The 18,172-nt window shown below is 42.0% G+C and overlaps 7 non-coding genes across 7 annotated transcripts; all 7 read left to right on the forward strand.

Moving 5' to 3' along the window:
* Nucleotides 1–4,532: 4,532 nt before the first annotated feature.
* LOC141229669 (U2 spliceosomal RNA) lies at nt 4,533–4,719 on the forward strand. Its single transcript, XR_012296321.1, has one exon. It is a non-coding gene; the product is annotated as a U2 spliceosomal RNA (small nuclear RNA).
* A 1,118-nt stretch (nt 4,720–5,837) lies between these two features.
* LOC141229630 (U2 spliceosomal RNA) lies at nt 5,838–6,028 on the forward strand. The gene has a single exon (XR_012296285.1). It is a non-coding gene; the product is annotated as a U2 spliceosomal RNA (small nuclear RNA).
* Nucleotides 6,029–12,183: 6,155 nt separating this feature from the next.
* LOC141229692 (U2 spliceosomal RNA) lies at nt 12,184–12,379 on the forward strand. Its single transcript, XR_012296337.1, has one exon. It is a non-coding gene; the product is annotated as a U2 spliceosomal RNA (small nuclear RNA).
* A 1,112-nt stretch (nt 12,380–13,491) lies between these two features.
* On the forward strand, nt 13,492–13,682 carry LOC141229636 (U2 spliceosomal RNA). The gene has a single exon (XR_012296291.1). It is a non-coding gene; the product is annotated as a U2 spliceosomal RNA (small nuclear RNA).
* Nucleotides 13,683–14,797: 1,115 nt separating this feature from the next.
* On the forward strand, nt 14,798–14,988 carry LOC141229637 (U2 spliceosomal RNA). The gene has a single exon (XR_012296292.1). It is a non-coding gene; the product is annotated as a U2 spliceosomal RNA (small nuclear RNA).
* Nucleotides 14,989–16,103: 1,115 nt separating this feature from the next.
* Nucleotides 16,104–16,294, forward strand: LOC141229544 (U2 spliceosomal RNA). The gene has a single exon (XR_012296203.1). It is a non-coding gene; the product is annotated as a U2 spliceosomal RNA (small nuclear RNA).
* Nucleotides 16,295–17,412: 1,118 nt separating this feature from the next.
* Nucleotides 17,413–17,603, forward strand: LOC141229545 (U2 spliceosomal RNA). Its single transcript, XR_012296204.1, has one exon. It is a non-coding gene; the product is annotated as a U2 spliceosomal RNA (small nuclear RNA).
* The last annotated feature ends 569 nt before the right edge of the window (nt 17,604–18,172 follow it).

Genomic DNA, 18,172 nt, shown 5'->3' on the forward strand with positions numbered 1-18,172 from the left:
TATACGGCTCCCCCCTGCCCGTTTCAAAATTGGGCAAACAAATGGGGATTTCTTCTTTTCTGGGATGCCAGTATATTGCAGAAATTGTGGGCGCTATGGTCATTCAAAAGAAAACTGTCATGTATCATGTAGAAATTGTGCTAGTGAAGAACATGAGACAAAAGAATGCCCTAAGGAAAAGAAATGCAGTTTTTGCCAGACTCCAGGTCACTTTTATTTTTCTTGCCCTCACAGATTTCGGGAAGATGAGCAAAAGGGGAAGTCCAAGACGTCCAACCAAGGACCAAAAGATCAGACCACCCCTCAGGAGGAGGAACAACAACCTGGAGCCTCTGGAGACAATAAGGGCGTACCAAATAGTGAAGTGTCTCCAGAGTCTATGACAGGTAAAATACCAAATCCCAAAACCTGGCTGCAGGACCTGCGGGAGTCCAAAAGGAGGGCTGAGAAGGAGCAGAAGGGCACTACTGGTAAGGTCAAAAGGGACCGGCAAAAGGCCAACACAGAAGCCCATGCCCAGTCTGGGTCTCCTAGTGCTGAGGGCGCTGAGTGGATACAGGTGGGTCCTAAGAAAATGAAAAAGGGTGGTTCGGAGGAGGCAGCAGGAGGTGAACAGATGGACACTTCTCCAGAAGGGGACGTGGACGCTGGACCCTCAGGGGTTTCGGTCTCCGCTGCTACAGGTGGGGACCGGGATCTTGCTGCCTCTGAAGAGTCAGAGGCTCTGCCTTGTGCGCAACCTCCTCCTATAGGACGACCTTCTACAGGTCAAACAGGGGCGGCGGAACCCCTCGGGGACCCACCTGATCAGGAACTGCATGGCCAGCCAATGGAGACCCAGCGGGTTCTGCCAGCCAGCCCTCCGAGCTATGCCAGTGTAGCGTCGGGTTTATATAAATGTGGTAATCTTTCCTCCTCCACGGAGACTCTCGTGACGATACTATCAGATGAGGAGGGAGGCGCAAGCCCAGTGGTCTGATCAGGTTCATCGGACAGGTAAATCCGTTGCTCTTAGTTACCTAAGTAAAATTTCTACATTTTCTAATGATGGCTGAACTCAAAGGTATTTCCCTCAACGTGAGAGGCATAAAATCTAACACGAGAAGAACTGCTCTTTTTAATTTTTTTACGTGTTTTACTGCATCTGTATTTTTTCTGCAAGAATGTAATATCCCACATGAAATGTCATATCAAAAATATAAAGATGAGTGGAAGTGTGGGCCATCTGTCTGGTCCGGATCGAATGCTGCAGGATCAGCGGGTGTAGCCATACTTTTTAAAGGGAACGTTTTAATTGATTTTATTCAGGAAATTTTACCAGGTCGTATTTTATTAGTGAAAGCTTTTATTGATGGTATTAGATGGCAGTTTTTAAATTTTTATGGATCCCCAGAGAAAAATGAAAGAGCCGAAATGCTTGATCTTTTACCATTATTTATTAATAACTCTGAACCTTTTATCTTAGCAGGGGATTTTAATTGTGTTTTAAAAGGTGAAAACCGGCGCTCCAGCTCTGTAAGCAGGAACTACGATAAAACCTCAGGTATGCTACATGATATAGTCAAAGATGCTAAATTGATAGACATATATAAAGAGTGTCATAGTGACAGCCCAGAGGACGCCGGTTTCACTTGGAGCAATGCTAATTGTAGCTCTAGGATTGATTTTATTTTTGGTTCAGATAAAACAATACCTGCCAAATGTGAAGTTTTAACTAATATATTTTCAGACCATAAACTTTAATCCTTTACCATAAAAGTAAATGACAACAAAAAATGTGGTAAGAATAGCTGGAAAATGAACGTATCCCTTTTAACCGACCCGCAGATTTTATCAGATTTTATTGAGTTTTATAGGAAATGTAGAAAAGGGAAAAAAACAAATGAGACTATGAGTGTATGGTGGGATAGAATGAAAGTAAAAATAAAAGACTTTTTTATTAAAAAGAGTATATGTAGAGCCAAAGAAAAATATGAAGAATATAGAATTTTAAATACCCGCCTACAAACATTATTTAAGCTCAGAGACAATGGGATAGATGTACAAGTTGATATTTCAAACTTAAAAGAAGAGATTTCAAAATGGCTAGAACAAAAAGGAAAAGAGATAATTTTTCGTTCTAGAGTACAACATATAGAAGAAAATGAAAAGTGTTCCAGATATTTTTTTAGGAAAAATAAAAAAGAAAAAGTGATAATTGACCATATAGATGGTGAGAATAATATAAAAAATATGCTGGGTAAAGTTGAGGTTTTTTTTTCTAATCTTTTTAATGGAAAAAATATAGATAATAAATTAATGGATGATTCGCTGCAAGGACTAACAGCTGTTTTAGATCCCGCATCCCAAGAGTTTTTATCCCAAGTTTTAACGGAACAAAAAGTGTTAAAAACTATTAAAAGTTTTAAAACTGGAAAGGTCCCTGGTCCTGATGGCATCCCAATAGAATTTTATGTATGTTTTTATGATATTTTAAAATATGATTTGTTTTATTTGTTTACTGAGGTTTTTAATAATAAGGTTTTATTAAATTCCTGGAAGAAAGGTGAAGTCTCCCTCCTATACAAAAAAGGCGATAAATCAAAATTAGAAAACTGGAGACCAATAACACTTTTAAATTGTGACTATAAAATAATGGCTAAAATTTGTGCAAATCGTCTAAAAGAAGTCATCAGCAAAGTTATTCATTCTAATCAAGTGTGTGGGGTGCCGGGGCGCAGTATATGGGACAATCTGAATTTAGTGAAAGACTGTATTGAGGATGTGAAAGACAGAAAGGGGAAAATGGCGATTTTATCTATTGATTTTGAAAAAGCATTTGACCGTGTCTCACACTTTTATCTTTTTAAAGTTTTAGAGAAAATGGGCATACCAGAAGGGTTTTTACTATCGCTTAAAGCATTTTACAAGGATTGTACAAGTAAGATTTTAGTGAATGGTTTTAAGACACAAGAGGTATTTTTACGGTCAGGGGTGAAACAGGGATGCCCTCTGTCCCCCCTACTGTTTATCTGTGCACTGGAACCAATGTTATGTGCAATACGCCAAAATAAACAGATATGCGGTGTCCCTCTGCCTGGAAGCGGTGGTTTGGAGGCCAAGGTTGTAGGCTACATGGATGACGTGGCGGTCTTGTGTACAGATGCACCATCACTTACGGCCACTCTCCATCAAGTGCAATCCTTTTGCCTAGCTTCTGGTTTTAAAATCAATTTTAATAAGTGTAACATTTTAAGTGTTGGGGGGATGATTTTACGTGATGTACCAATTAATGTCTCCGAATCCATTTCCATTTTAGGTATATCATTCACTGAAAATAATGATGGTTATAATAGTTGGGAAACAGTTACACAGAAAGTAAATACGAAAATATGTATGTGGAACATGAGGAGACTTACAATGGAGGGTAAAGTATTGGTTTTAAAGATGGTGATTTTACCTCTTTTATTGTATCTTAGCATGGTTTTCCCCCCGCCTGTTAATGTTTTAAAAAAGATAACCAAAACCTGTTTTACCTTCTTTTGGAACTCAAAAATGGAAAAGCTGAAAAGAGAAATCGTGATGAAATCAAAAGTAAAAGGTGGTAAAGATTTTCCAGATTTTAATAGGTTTCTTTTAATCCATCTGTTCGTTTACTGTTTTAATGCCCTTTTTAAGAATCACTATTGGTCCTTTTTTATGCGTTTTAATACAGGATTTTTTATGAGAAAGTTTGGATGGTATGAAGTTAATATATCTGTGCCCCATGCTTTTAATTTGTCGACGCATTATGAGATTTTAAGGAAAATAGTGTCTGATTTTAATTTAGGGACTAAGAAAATAGAGGAATTAAGAAATAGTAAGAAACTAATTAAAGAAATACGTAAAAGTGAGGAAATATGTAATGTTGACAGATATGATGATGACAAATCTATGTCTATCTGGAAAATGATTAACGTTTTTTATCTTTTTAATGAACAGAGAGATCTGGCTTGGAGTTGCATGCACCGCTGTCTTCCTTGCCGGGCATTCCAATACAGAAGAGGATTTGTGAGGTCTGCCATCTGCCCAAGAGCCGGATGCCAAGACGAGGAAACGGTGGAACATCTATTATGGACATGTAATTTTGCAAAGGATTTCTGGAGAAGACTGCTCCCCCTACTGGAAAAGGTGGCAGACCTCAAGGACTTTACATATAAAACTGTGCTATACGGACTTATGGAATGCCCCACAATGGACCAGTACACAATGGCTTGGAAGACAGTGAACTGCGCCAAGTCATCTCTCTGGAAAGCGCGCAACATTGCTATTTTTAAACAAGATGTTTTATCAGTGAATGATGTTTTAAGTTTATGTTTATGTGAAATGTATACTTATTATTTAATTGACAAAAAGAAGAATGTACATATTTCCAAAAAATGGCTTGTTGACCAATGGAACCTAATTATTTAAAATCTTTGTATTTTTTTGTTTTGTAAATTTCATTTGTCTTTTAACGTTTGGTTTTTGTGTAATTATGCTTGTAATTTGTTAAAGTTTTAATAAACGGTTTTATCCCTCTGCAGGGGATAGCCAAATTAAAAAAAATCTGTTCTTATCAGTTTAATATCTGATACGTCCCCTATCTGGGGACCATATATTAAATGGATTTTTAGAACAGGGAGATGGAAAAAGAGCTTGCTCTGTCCACTCCACGCATTGACCTGGTATTGCAGTATCTCCAGGACCGGTGCACCCCTTCTTTAATGCAGTTTCTAAAATCAGAAAGAATTGAATTCAATGTTTTTTGTTCATTTTGCTTGTTTGTCGGATTTTGGGATGGACTCTTTGGCTTTGCTTTTCTTCTCCTCATTGGATTTTTCATGTTCAAAGTTGCAGAAGCCAGATTACAAGCTCATTTTGGTTCAACTTCAGCAACTGTGCATTGCATTGCCATGTAATGTAATGCAATGCTATCTTTCTAGCTCTCCCTTTTTACTTCCTTTTGGATAAACAGACATATTAGGCAAGCATTTTGGAGCTTTCACCTAAATAACTACAGGTGGTGAGATAAGCTGCACAATATAATTGACCTTTCAGTATATTGTTGCACACACACCATCTATTTAGCAAATGCCCTTGTTATCAACAGCAGCCTTTCAAACTCACCTGAGCTAACAGGTATGTGCGCTGGTTACTCTGCTGCGCTTAAAATTTCTTTTTTGGTTTGCTACAATGCCTTTTCTGAAACGTTGTCTCCCTCTGCTGGAACACTGACTTCTTTCATTTAATGCCTGCAGACTATAAAAGAGAACCCAACCCAAAAAGTTTGGTTGATTAGTCTGTGGCATTCTGTTAAACTGTTGCTTATGGCGGTCTCTGTGAGCTTCTCAGCGACATTCAGCCAGCCAGGTATCCTGCCTGCAGTAGATGGAATGTGGCAATGGAACGCTGGCTGCGCGTGTCATAATAGGCTCTGAGCCTTTATATACCTGTGCACAGCAGCAGCCACCTTCAGTCTGCTGCTGGACAGCCAGCAGCAGCAGCAGCAGCAGGAGAGGTATGTAATCAGCAGCCCTCCTGCTAAGGGTAGACAGCTGCTCGTTCCACCCCACCCCCCGCCTTAATTGGTTCTCCTCCCTTCCAACGGTGTTGAGGCGGGTGGGAACAGCAGGGGGTGAAGGTGCTGTGTTTAAAGAGGTGGAGTTATGCAGATCTAAAACGCGTGGATTGCAGCAGCAGCAAGCCGAAAAGTGCAGGCATGTAAGGGATCTAGAGGTTGACAACATGTCTTCTTAACGGGAGTCCAGGAGCTCATCTCCACAAATGGACTTTTCAGGATCCTTGGGTGGCTCCGTAGTTTGAAACCAATTCTGGTTATCGCTTCTCGGCCTTTTGGCTAAGATCAAGTGTAGTATCTGTTCTTATCAGTTTAATATCTGATACGTCCCCTATCTGGGGACCATATATTAGATGGATTTTTAGAACAGGGAGATGGAAAAAGAGCTTGCTCTGTCCACTCCACGCATTGACCTGGTATTGCAGTATCTCCAGGACCGGTGCACCCCTTCTTTAATGCAGTTTCTAAAATCAGAAAGAATTGAATTCAATGTTTTTTGTTCATTTTGCTTGTTTGTCGGATTTTGGGATGGACTCTTTGGCTTTGCTTTTCTTCTCCTCATTGGATTTTTCATGTTCAAAGTTGCAGAAGCCAGATTACAAGCTCATTTTGGTTCAACTTCAGCAACTGTGCATTGCATTGCCATGTAATGTAATGCAATGCTATCTTTCTAGCTCTCCCTTTTTACTTCCTTTTGGATAAACAGACATATTAGGCAAGCATTTTGGAGCTTTCACCTAAATAACTACAGGTGGTGAGATAAGCTGCACAATATAATTGACCTTTCAGTATATTGTTGCACACACACCATCTATTTAGCAAATGCCCTTGTTATCAACAGCAGCCTTTTAAACTCACCTGAGCTAACAGGTATGTGCGCTGGTTACTCTGCTGCGCTTAAAATTTCTTTTTTGGTTTGCTACAATGCCTTTTCTGAAACGTTGTCTCCCTCTGCTGGAACACTGACTTCTTTCATTTAATGCCTGCAGACTATAAAAGAGAACCCAACCCAAAAAGTTTGGTTGATTAGTCTGTGGCATTCTGTTAAACTGTTGCTTATGGCGGTCTCTGTGAGCTTCTCAGCGACATTCAGCCAGCCAGGTATCCTGCCTGCAGTAGATGGAATGTGGCAATGGAACGCTGGCTGCGCGTGTCATAATAGGCTCTGAGCCTTTATATACCTGTGCACAGCAGCAGCCACCTTCAGTCTGCTGCTGGACAGCCAGCAGCAGCAGCAGCAGGAGAGGTATGTAATCAGCAGCCCTCCTGCTAAGGGTAGACAGCTGCTCGTTCCACCCCACCCCCCGCCTTAATTGGTTCTCCTCCCTTCAAACGGTGTTGAGGCGGGTGGGAACAGCAGGGGGTGAAGGTGCTGTGTTTAAAGAGGTGGAGTTATGCAGATCTAAAACGCGTGGATTGCAGCAGCAGCAAGCCGAAAAGTGCAGGCATGTAAGGGATCTAGAGGTTGACAACATGTCTTCTTAACGGGAGTCCAGGAGCTCATCTCCACAAATGGACTTTTCAGGATCCTTGGGTGGCTCCGTAGTTTGAAACCAATTCTGGTTATCGCTTCTCGGCCTTTTGGCTGCGATCGTATGACTGTACCTTGATTGGTGCGAGTCTCCTGGAGGAATCCGGACCCTTTTGTGGAGGATTTTCTGCTTTTTCCTGTGGTATTCCATACCGACAGAATCCAAGATGTCTTTTGTGAAGAACACCATCCGTTTGTCCGTGGATCCATCTGACCAGAACAAGAACAACGTGGTTTTCATTGTCCAAGACATCGTTGAAGGCAAAGCTGGAGCAAGACGTTCTGAGATCTTCAGTGTCAACGAATTTTCACGTCAAGGTAATTATGACGTTACCTTTATGGACCAGGATGTTTGCCTTAATGTCTTTGAATGGCTCCGTGGTCACTCTAGTGACCCCTGCTTGGAAGGAGTTAGATGGGAACCTTTGTTTGGTCTGCAAGAAAAGGAGGTGACTGTGACTGTCTATAACCCTTTTACAGACCCTGAGCTGCTGGAGTGCTTCCTCTCTCGCTACTGTGAATATGTGCGGAAGGGAGTGAAGCAAGTCAATTGTCTAGTAATCTTTAACTGTCAGTATAAATTCCGTGTGAAATTGAAAAGGGATCCTGACAGTGTGGGGGGCTTTAGACACCCTCCATCAAATTTTTCCGTTGCAGGCCATAGAGGTTTCCTCTTTTACCCAGGCCAGCCCATGTTTTGCCGTAGATGCTTTTCTTTCGGACATACCATGGTAACATGCCTTAAAGGGCAGTGTTGCCGAAATTGCAGAAAGGAGGGGCATATGGCCAACCAGTGTCCAGAGGCCAAGTCCTGTGATGTCTGTGGGAGTAGTGATCACATGTATAAGGACTGTCCTATGAGTGCACCTAGACGTTCTGATAAAGAACAGAAGGAGGAAGAGCTGGAGAGGAGGCAGATGGCAAGCGCACTGAAAGTGCTGGAAAGATTGGAGAGGGAGGAGAGAGAGGGAAGGAGGCGGGAAACTGGTAGAGCCTCTCCCTCTACGGCGCCAGAGGAGGTGTCCCTGAGACCATGTTCTTCTTCTGCTGAAGAAATGAGGAAGAAGCGGAGGGAAGAAAAGGAGTTCTGGAGGGAAGTGGCAAAGGTGGAGAAAAAGGCAGTGTCTGCGAGAATATCTAGGAAAGTGGTGGAAGCAGAGCTGCCTGAGATGATGACTTTTGGAGAGGCAATGGACGCAACAGGATGTGAAGTGCAAATCTCGGAACCCGACAGTCCTGAACACCCTTCGGGTCCTGAAAACATTGAAGATTTTTCTTCGGAGGATGATAGGGGTGCAAAGAAGAGTCGTAGGGAGGATGGTGGGGGCAGTGATGATGCAGATTTTAGTGAGCCTCAGAGGAAGATCAGAACTGCCAGAATGAGGAGTGTGGCTGGTGAAGCCAGCGGGTCGGAAACCAGCTGTTCTGTTCTGATGGCGGAGGAGGATAGTGGTGGTGCTGGATAGTGTCACCATATAATATTGTAAATGTTTTTTCTTTTTGTCCTCTTGTGAGCTTTGGTTTAGGCCAAAGGCTATTTCTTTGTGTAATTGGTGAAGGAGTAGAAGTATTATGGGATTTACCATAGTGTCCCAAAACGTAAGAGTGTTTAAAAGTAAAGTAAGAAGAGCTGCTATTTTTGAGTTTTTAGCTATGCAAAATGCATCTATTTTTTGTTTACAAGAATGTGGGGTAGTGGATGGTGTGAAAGGGGATGAATGTTCTTATGGAGCGTCTGTGTGGTCGGGGAGTGCATGTAATAAGAATGATGGTGTGGGTATTTTGGTTAAAGGAGGGGAGGTTGTTTTGAGTGATTATTTGGTTATTGAGGTGGGGAGATGTATCCTTGCTAATTTTGTATACAAGAATGTAAAGTTTTGTGTTATTAATGTTTATGCGCCAGTTGAAAAAAATGAGCGCAAAAATTTATTTGAAAAAATTAAGCTTTTTGTTCCAGGAAGAATACCTGTGGTAATTGTGGGTGATATGAACTGTGATGTGGGGAGAGTGAATGTGGATGTGTCTGGGAAAGCATTATTGGAGTTAGTGAATGATTTTGGGTTGTGTGATATGCAGCGCGTGTGTAACATGAATCCTTTGTTGAACACTTTCTTTTCTGAGAGTGGTAGGGTACAATCCAAATTGGATTATTGTTTTATTTCTAAAAATATGGTTTCTGTTAATTATAGGCAGGAAAACGTTCTTTTTTCAGATCATGTGTGTATGTTGTGTGAGTTGGATATAAAAGTTGATGGAGTGTTTGGGAGAGGATTGTGGAAGTTAAATGTTAAACTGTTAGAGAATGAAGATGTGAGAAAGGAGTATGAAAGGCGGTATGAAGAATGGTGTAAGCATAAAAATGAGTTTGGGAATGTTTGTGAGTGGTGGGACTGGGTGAAGAAACAAACAAAAATGTTCTTTAAAAATTTAGGATACAAGTATGCAGCAATTAAAAGAGAGAGTTTTGTTAAACTGAACGCGCGGTTGAGCGTTTTGTATAAGTTAAGGGAAGGAGGAGTTGAGGTGGAGGAGGATATTTTAGAGGTAAAAAAGGAGATTAGTGAGTTTTTGTTGGAGAGAGGGAGAAGCATAGTGTTTAGGGCAAAGATTGATAAGATGGAGCAGGATGAGAAATGTTCTCGGTTTTTCTTTAAAAAAGTTTTTGGAAAGAAACAGAGTATGAGCGTGGTGTATGGAGCAGATGGAAGTGAGGTGAGTGGAGAGGATATGTGTGAAGAGGTGGCTAAGTTTTATGAGGATCTGTATGCAGTGAAACAGAGGGATGAATGTTTGGAGAATGATGTTTTGAGTGTGTTAGAGAGTAAGTTGAGTGAAGCAGAAAGAGAGAGAGTGATGGGTGAGGTGACTGGTGATGAGGTATGGAAGGTTATGTGTAGTATGGCTTTGAATAAGACGCCGGGGGAGGATGGCCTCCCAGTAGAATTTTATCGTGTGATGTGGGGTGTGATTGGTAAGGACTTTGTGGATGTATGTAAGTATATGTGGGGAAACATGGAGGTGACTGAGAGTATGCGTGCAGGTATGGTTGTGTTAATTCCTAAGAAAGGGGATTTGAAAAGTCTGAGGAATTGGAGGCCAATAACGTTACTTAATTGTGATTATAAAATCTATGCAAAACTTATGGCTAATAGGATGCGTGATGTGATGGAGAGTGTGATTGGGGATGAGCAGTGTTGTGCAGGACCTGGGAGGCGGATTCATGAGTGTGTGTGTATGTTAAGAGATTGTCTATGGGATTGCATGGGTCGTAAGAAGAGTGTATTTTTGTTAAGTTTGGATTTTGAAAAGGCTTATGATAGGTTGTCGCATGGTTTTTTGTTCAGAGTGTTGTTAAAAATGGGTTTTCTGGCTGATTTTGTTGGGCGAGTGAGAAGTTTGTATGCGGGTGTTTATAGCTGTGTTTTAATGAATGGGTATGTGGGTAGGAAATTGAATGTGTTTTCGGGTGTGCGACAGGGGTGTCCTTTGTCCCCTGTAGCATTTATTTGTGCAATTGAGCCATTGTTGTGTATGCTGAGGAAAGATAAGGTAATTCGTGGTGTGCAAGTGCCGGGAGGTGGAGGAAAAGAATGGAAGGTGAGTGGTTATATGGATGACGTGTGTGTATTATGTGATTCTGAATGTTCGGTGAGGCGGGTGAAGTTGTTAGTGTCTATTTTTTGTGGTGCATCTGCGTTTAAAGTGAATTGGGAAAAGAGTGAGTGTAAGGGTTTTGGAGGCGGAAGTTTAAGTAGGGATGTAGGTGTGAATGTAGTGAATGGACCTATTAAAGTTTTGGGTGTGAAGTTTTCAGAGAGTTTGGATAGGAAAGAAAGTTGGGATGATGCGAAAGGAAAAGTTGAGCAGAAGTTGAATTTTTGGAAATTGAGGAGTTTATCCTTTTTTGGGAAGATTTTAATTGTTAAGAGTGTGGTGTTGCCAATATTTTTATATATTGCGGTAGTATTTCCACCAGGATATATGTGTATGAGAAGCTTGAATAGAATTTTATTTGTTTTTTTGTGGAACTCGAAAATGGAGAGAGCTAGGAGAGAAATTTTGGTTAAAAGAGTGGAAAAAGGTGGTTTGGGTTTTCCGAATTTGGACGTGTTTTTTGGTGTGAATATCGTTGTGTTTGTTTTGAAAGTGATTAGGGCGGATGGAAAGTTTTCATCTATGTGTAGGTATTTATTTGGAGCGTATTTGTTTCGTTTAAAGTGGCAAGAAAGGGATTTGCGATGTCCGATTGCTTTTGAGGTGCCTGTATGGTATGTGTGGGTTTATAAGTTTTTGGTGAGGTATGAACTGTGTGATGCAGATGTGAGATTGCTGGAGAATAAGAAGGCTGTGTATAGGATGATTGAATGTAGAGAGGTAGAATGTGGAATAAATATGGTTAGGGGTGGTGATGTGCAGAAGGTTTGGAAGAAAGTGCGGATGAGTGGTATGACCAACAAACAGAGTGAAGTTGTGTGGCAGTCTTTACATGGAGTATAACCTGTGAGAGAGTTTCAGAGGAATAGAGGTTTGGTGAGGAGTGAAATGTGTCCAAGAAATGGCTGTGGTGGAAGGGAAAGTGTGTTGCATGTTTTTTGGAATTGCCAGTATGCTAGAGATGTGATTGGGAGAATGGGGCCTTTGTGTAAAGAATTGTGTGGTGTGAATTTGTTGTCTTTTGAGTTGTTTATGTTTGGTTTGGGAATATGTGATGGGACGAAGGAAAGAGTCTTGTGGTTGATGCTTGCATGTATAAAGGAAGTGTTATGGGATGTGAGGAATGTGTATGTGTTTAAAAGGAAGGAAATTGCTGTAAAGGATAGTGTGAAGGTGATTTTGGGGAAGATGTATGTGTGTTTCCTATGGGACAAAAAGAGGAGAGGGGAAGTGGATGCGGAGGGAATATGGAAAGTTAAAAAGTGGAGATATATTGTTAGTACCTCTTGATTTTTGTTATTGTTGTTTTGAAATATGAAATAAATATTTCCGATGATGATGGGGACAGCAAATTGCGTATTGGATTTGACGCAGCTGTTTTGATGGAATTTTCCTTTGTCTGGTTTCCATAGACTGTGGAATTTCCTCGTCTGAGGAGAAAAAAAAAAAAAAAAAAAAAAAAATCTGTTCTTATCAGTTTAATATCTGATACGTCCCCTATCTGGGGACCATATATTAAATGGATTTTTAGAACAGGGAGATGGAAAAAGAGCTTGCTCTGTCCACTCCACGCATTGACCTGGTATTGCAGTATCTCCAGGACCGGTGCACCCCTTCTTTAATGCAGTTTCTAAAATCAGAAAGAATTGAATTCAATGTTTTTTGTTCATTTTGCTTGTTTGTCGGATTTTGGGATGGACTCTTTGGCTTTGCTTTTCTTCTCCTCATTGGATTTTTCATGTTCAAAGTTGCAGAAGCCAGATTACAAGCTCATTTTGGTTCAACTTCAGCAACTGTGCATTGCATTGCCATGTAATGTAATGAAATGCTATCTTTCTAGCTCTCCCTTTTTACTTCCTTTTGGATAAACAGACATATTAGGCAAACATTTTGGAGCTTTCACCTAAATAACTACAGGTGGTGAGATAAGCTGCACAATATAATTGACCTTTCAGTATATTGTTGCACACACACCATCTATTTAGCAAATGCCCTTGTTATCAACAGCAGCCTTTTAAACTCACCTGAGCTAACAGGTATGTGCGCTGGTTACTCTGCTGCGCTTAAAATTTCTTTTTTGGTTTGCTACAATGCCTTTTCTGAAACGTTGTCTCCCTCTGCTGGAACACTGACTTCTTTCATTTAATGCCTGCAGACTATAAAAGAGAACCCAACCCAAAAAGTTTGGTTGATTAGTCTGTGGCATTCTGTTAAACTGTTGCTTATGGCGGTCTCTGTGAGCTTCTCAGCGACATTCAGCCAGCCAGGTATCCTGCCTGCAGTAGATGGAATGTGGCAATGGAACGCTGGCTGCGCGTGTCATAATAGGCTCTGAGCCTTTATATACCTGTGCACAGCAGCAGCCACCTTCAGTCTGCTGCTGGACAGCCAGCAGCAGCAGCAGGAGAGGTATGTAATCAGCAGCCCTCCTGCTAAGGGTAGACAGCTGCTCGTTCCACCCCACCCCCCGCCTTAATTGGTTCTCCTCCCTTCCAACGGTGTTGAGGCGGGTGGGAACAGCAGGGGGTGAAGGTGCTGTGTTTAAAGAGGTGGAGTTATGCAGATCTAAAACGCGTGGATTGCAGCAGCAGCAAGCCGAAAAGTGCAGGCATGTAAGGGATCTAGAGGTTGACAGCATGTCTTCTTAACGGGAGTCCAGGAGCTCATCTCCACAAATGGACTTTTCAGGATCCTTGGGTGGCTCCGTAGTTTGAAACCAATTCTGGTTATCGCTTCTCGGCCTTTTGGCTAAGATCAAGTGTAGTATCTGTTCTTATCAGTTTAATATTTGATACGTCCCCTATCTGGGGACCATATATTAAATGGATTTTTAGAACAGGGAGATGGAAAAAGAGCTTGCTCTGTCCACTCCACGCATTGACCTGGTATTGCAGTATCTCCAGGACCGGTGCACCCCTTCTTTAATGCAGTTTCTAAAATCAGAAAGAATTGAATTCAATGTTTTTTGTTCATTTTGCTTGTTTGTCGGATTTTGGGATGGACTCTTTGGCTTTGCTTTTCTTCTCCTCATTGGATTTTTCATGTTCAAAGTTGCAGAAGCCAGATTACAAGCTCATTTTGGTTCAACTTCAGCATCTGTGCATTGCATTGCCATGTAATGTAATGCAATGCTATCTTTCTAGCTCTCCCTTTTTACTTCCTTTTGGATAAACAGACATATTAGGCAAGCATTTTGGAGCTTTCACCTAAATAACTACAGGTGGTGAGATAAGCTGCACAATATAATTGACCTTTCAGTATATTGTTGCACACACACCATCTATTTAGCAAATGCCCTTGTTATCAACAGCAGCCTTTTAAACTCACCTGAGCTAACAGGTATGTGCGCTGGTTACTCTGCTGCGCTTAAAATTTCTTTTTTGGTTTGCTACAATGCCTTTTCTGAAACGTTGTCTCCCTCTGCTGGAACACTGACTTCTTTCATTTAATGCCTGCAGACTATAAAAGAGAACCCAACCCAAAAAGTTTGGTTGATTAGTCTGTGGCATTCTGTTAAACTGTTGCTTATGGCGGTCTCTGTGAGCTTCTCAGCGACATTCAGCCAGCCAGGTATCCTGCCTGCAGTAGATGGAATGTGGCAATGGAACGCTGGCTGCGCGTGTCATAATAGGCTCTGAGCCTTTATATACCTGTGCACAGCAGCAGCCACCTTCAGTCTGCTGCTGGACAGCCAGCAGCAGCAGCAGCAGGAGAGGTATGTAATCAGCAGCCCTCCTGCTAAGGGTAGACAGCTGCTCGTTCCACCCCACCCCCCGCCTTAATTGGTTCTCCTCCCTTCCAACGGTGTTGAGGCGGGTGGGAACAGCAGGGGGTGAAGGTGCTGTGTTTAAAGAGGTGGAGTTATGCAGATCTAAAACGCGTGGATTGCAGCAGCAGCAAGCCGAAAAGTGCAGGCATGTAAGGGATCTAGAGGTTGACAGCATGTCTTCTTAACGGGAGTCCAGGAGCTCATCTCCACAAATGGACTTTTCAGGATCCTTGGGTGGCTCCGTAGTTTGAAACCAATTCTGGTTATCGCTTCTCGGCCTTTTGGCTAAGATCAAGTGTAGTATCTGTTCTTATCAGTTTAATATTTGATACGTCCCCTATCTGGGGACCATATATTAAATGGATTTTTAGAACAGGGAGATGGAAAAAGAGCTTGCTCTGTCCACTCCACGCATTGACCTGGTATTGCAGTATCTCCAGGACCGGTGCACCCCTTCTTTAATGCAGTTTCTAAAATCAGAAAGAATTGAATTCAATGTTTTTTGTTCATTTTGCTTGTTTGTCGGATTTTGGGATGGACTCTTTGGCTTTGCTTTTCTTCTCCTCATTGGATTTTTCATGTTCAAAGTTGCAGAAGCCAGATTACAAGCTCATTTTGGTTCAACTTCAGCATCTGTGCATTGCATTGCCATGTAATGTAATGCAATGCTATCTTTCTAGCTCTCCCTTTTTACTTCCTTTTGGATAAACAGACATATTAGGCAAGCATTTTGGAGCTTTCACCTAAATAACTACAGGTGGTGAGATAAGCTGCACAATATAATTGACCTTTCAGTATATTGTTGCACACACACCATCTATTTAGCAAATGCCCTTGTTATCAACAGCAGCCTTTTAAACTCACCTGAGCTAACAGGTATGTGCGCTGGTTACTCTGCTGCGCTTAAAATTTCTTTTTTGGTTTGCTACAATGCCTTTTCTGAAACGTTGTCTCCCTCTGCTGGAACACTGACTTCTTTCATTTAATGCCTGCAGACTATAAAAGAGAACCCAACCCAAAAAGTTTGGTTGATTAGTCTGTGGCATTCTGTTAAACTGTTGCTTATGGCGGTCTCTGTGAGCTTCTCAGCGACATTCAGCCAGCCAGGTATCCTGCCTGCAGTAGATGGAATGTGGCAATGGAACGCTGGCTGCGCGTGTCATAATAGGCTCTGAGCCTTTATATACCTGTGCACAGCAGCAGCCACCTTCAGTCTGCTGCTGGACAGCCAGCAGCAGCAGCAGCAGGAGAGGTATGTAATCAGCAGCCCTCCTGCTAAGGGTAGACAGCTGCTCGTTCCACCCCACCCCCCGCCTTAATTGGTTCTCCTCCCTTCAAACGGTGTTGAGGCGGGTGGGAACAGCAGGGGGTGAAGGTGCTGTGTTTAAAGAGGTGGAGTTATGCAGATCTAAAACGCGTGGATTGCAGCAGCAGCAAGCCGAAAAGTGCAGGCATGTAAGGGATCTAGAGGTTGACAACATGTCTTCTTAACGGGAGTCCAGGAGCTCATCTCCACAAATGGACTTTTCAGGATCCTTGGGTGGCTCCGTAGTTTGAAACCAATTCTGGTTATCGCTTCTCGGCCTTTTGGCTAAGATCAAGTGTAGTATCTGTTCTTATCAGTTTAATATCTGATACGTCCCCTATCTGGGGACCATATATTAAATGGATTTTTAGAACAGGGAGATGGAAAAAGAGCTTGCTCTGTCCACTCCACGCATTGACCTGGTATTGCAGTATCTCCAGGACCGGTGCACCCCTTCTTTAATGCAGTTTCTAAAATCAGAAAGAATTGAATTCAATGTTTTTTGTTCATTTTGCTTGTTTGTCGGATTTTGGGATGGACTCTTTGGCTTTGCTTTTCTTCTCCTCATTGGATTTTCCATGTTCAAAGTTGCAGAAGCCAGATTACAAGCTCATTTTGGTTCAACTTCAGCAACTGTGCATTGCATTGCCATGTAATGTAATGCAATGCTATCTTTCTAGCTCTCCCTTTTTACTTCCTTTTGGATAAACAGACATATTAGGCAAGCATTTTGGAGCTTTCACCTAAATAACTACAGGTGGTGAGATAAGCTGCACAATATAATTGACCTTTCAGTATATTGTTGCACACACACCATCTATTTAGCAAATGCCCTTGTTATCAACAGCAGCCTTTTAAACTCACCTGAGCTAACAGGTATGTGCGCTGGTTACTCTGCTGCGCTTAAAATTTCTTTTTTGGTTTGCTACAATGCCTTTTCTGAAACGTTGTCTCCCTCTGCTGGAACACTGACTTCTTTCATTTAATGCCTGCAGACTATAAAAGAGAACCCAACCCAAAAAGTTTGGTTGATTAGTCTGTGGCATTCTGTTAAACTGTTGCTTATGGCGGTCTCTGTGAGCTTCTCAGCGACATTCAGCCAGCCAGGTATCCTGCCTGCAGTAGATGGAATGTGGCAATGGAACGCTGGCTGCGCGTGTCATAATAGGCTCTGAGCCTTTATATACCTGTGCACAGCAGCAGCCACCTTCAGTCTGCTGCTGGACAGCCAGCAGCAGCAGCAGCAGCAGGAGAGGTATGTAATCAGCAGCCCTCCTGCTAAGGGTAGACAGCTGCTCGTTCCACCCCACCCCCCGCCTTAATTGGTTCTCCTCCCTTCCAACGGTGTTGAGGCGGGTGGGAACAGCAGGGGGTGAAGGTGCTGTGTTTAAAGAGGTGGAGTTATGCAGATCTAAAACGCGTGGATTGCAGCAGCAGCAAGCCGAAAAGTGCAGGCATGTAAGGGATCTAGAGGTTGACAACATGTCTTCTTAACGGGAGTCCAGGAGCTCATCTCCACAAATGGACTTTTCAGGATCCTTGGGTGGCTCCGTAGTTTGAAACCAATTCTGGTTATCGCTTCTCGGCCTTTTGGCTAAGATCAAGTGTAGTATCTGTTCTTATCAGTTTAATATCTGATACGTCCCCTATCTGGGGACCATATATTAAATGGATTTTTAGAACAGGGAGATGGAAAAAGAGCTTGCTCTGTCCACTCCACGCATTGACCTGGTATTGCAGTATCTCCAGGACCGGTGCACCCCTTCTTTAATGCAGTTTCTAAAATCAGAAAGAATTGAATTCAATGTTTTTTGTTCATTTTGCTTGTTTGTCGGATTTTGGGATGGACTCTTTGGCTTTGCTTTTCTTCTCCTCATTGGATTTTTCATGTTCAAAGTTGCAGAAGCCAGATTACAAGCTCATTTTGGTTCAACTTCAGCAACTGTGCATTGCATTGCCATGTAATGTAATGCAATGCTATCTTTCTAGCTCTCCCTTTTTACTTCCTTTTGGATAAACAGACATATTAGGCAAGCATTTTGGAGCTTTCACCTAAATAACTACAGGTGGTGAGATAAGCTGCACAATATAATTGACCTTTCAGTATATTGTTGCACACACACCATCTATTTAGCAAATGCCCTTGTTATCAACAGCAGCCTTTTAAACTCACCTGAGCTAACAGGTATGTGCGCTGGTTACTCTGCTGCGCTTAAAATTTCTTTTTTGGTTTGCTACAATGCCTTTTCTGAAACGTTGTCTCCCTCTGCTGGAACACTGACTTCTTTCATTTAATGCCTGCAGACTATAAAAGAGAACCCAACCCAAAAAGTT

Source organism: Phyllobates terribilis, unplaced genomic scaffold (assembly GCF_046119375.1).
Source record: "Phyllobates terribilis strain yellow unplaced genomic scaffold, ASM4611937v1 Scaffold_487__1_contigs__length_1357975, whole genome shotgun sequence".
NCBI classification, from domain to species: domain Eukaryota; kingdom Metazoa; phylum Chordata; class Amphibia; order Anura; family Dendrobatidae; genus Phyllobates; species Phyllobates terribilis.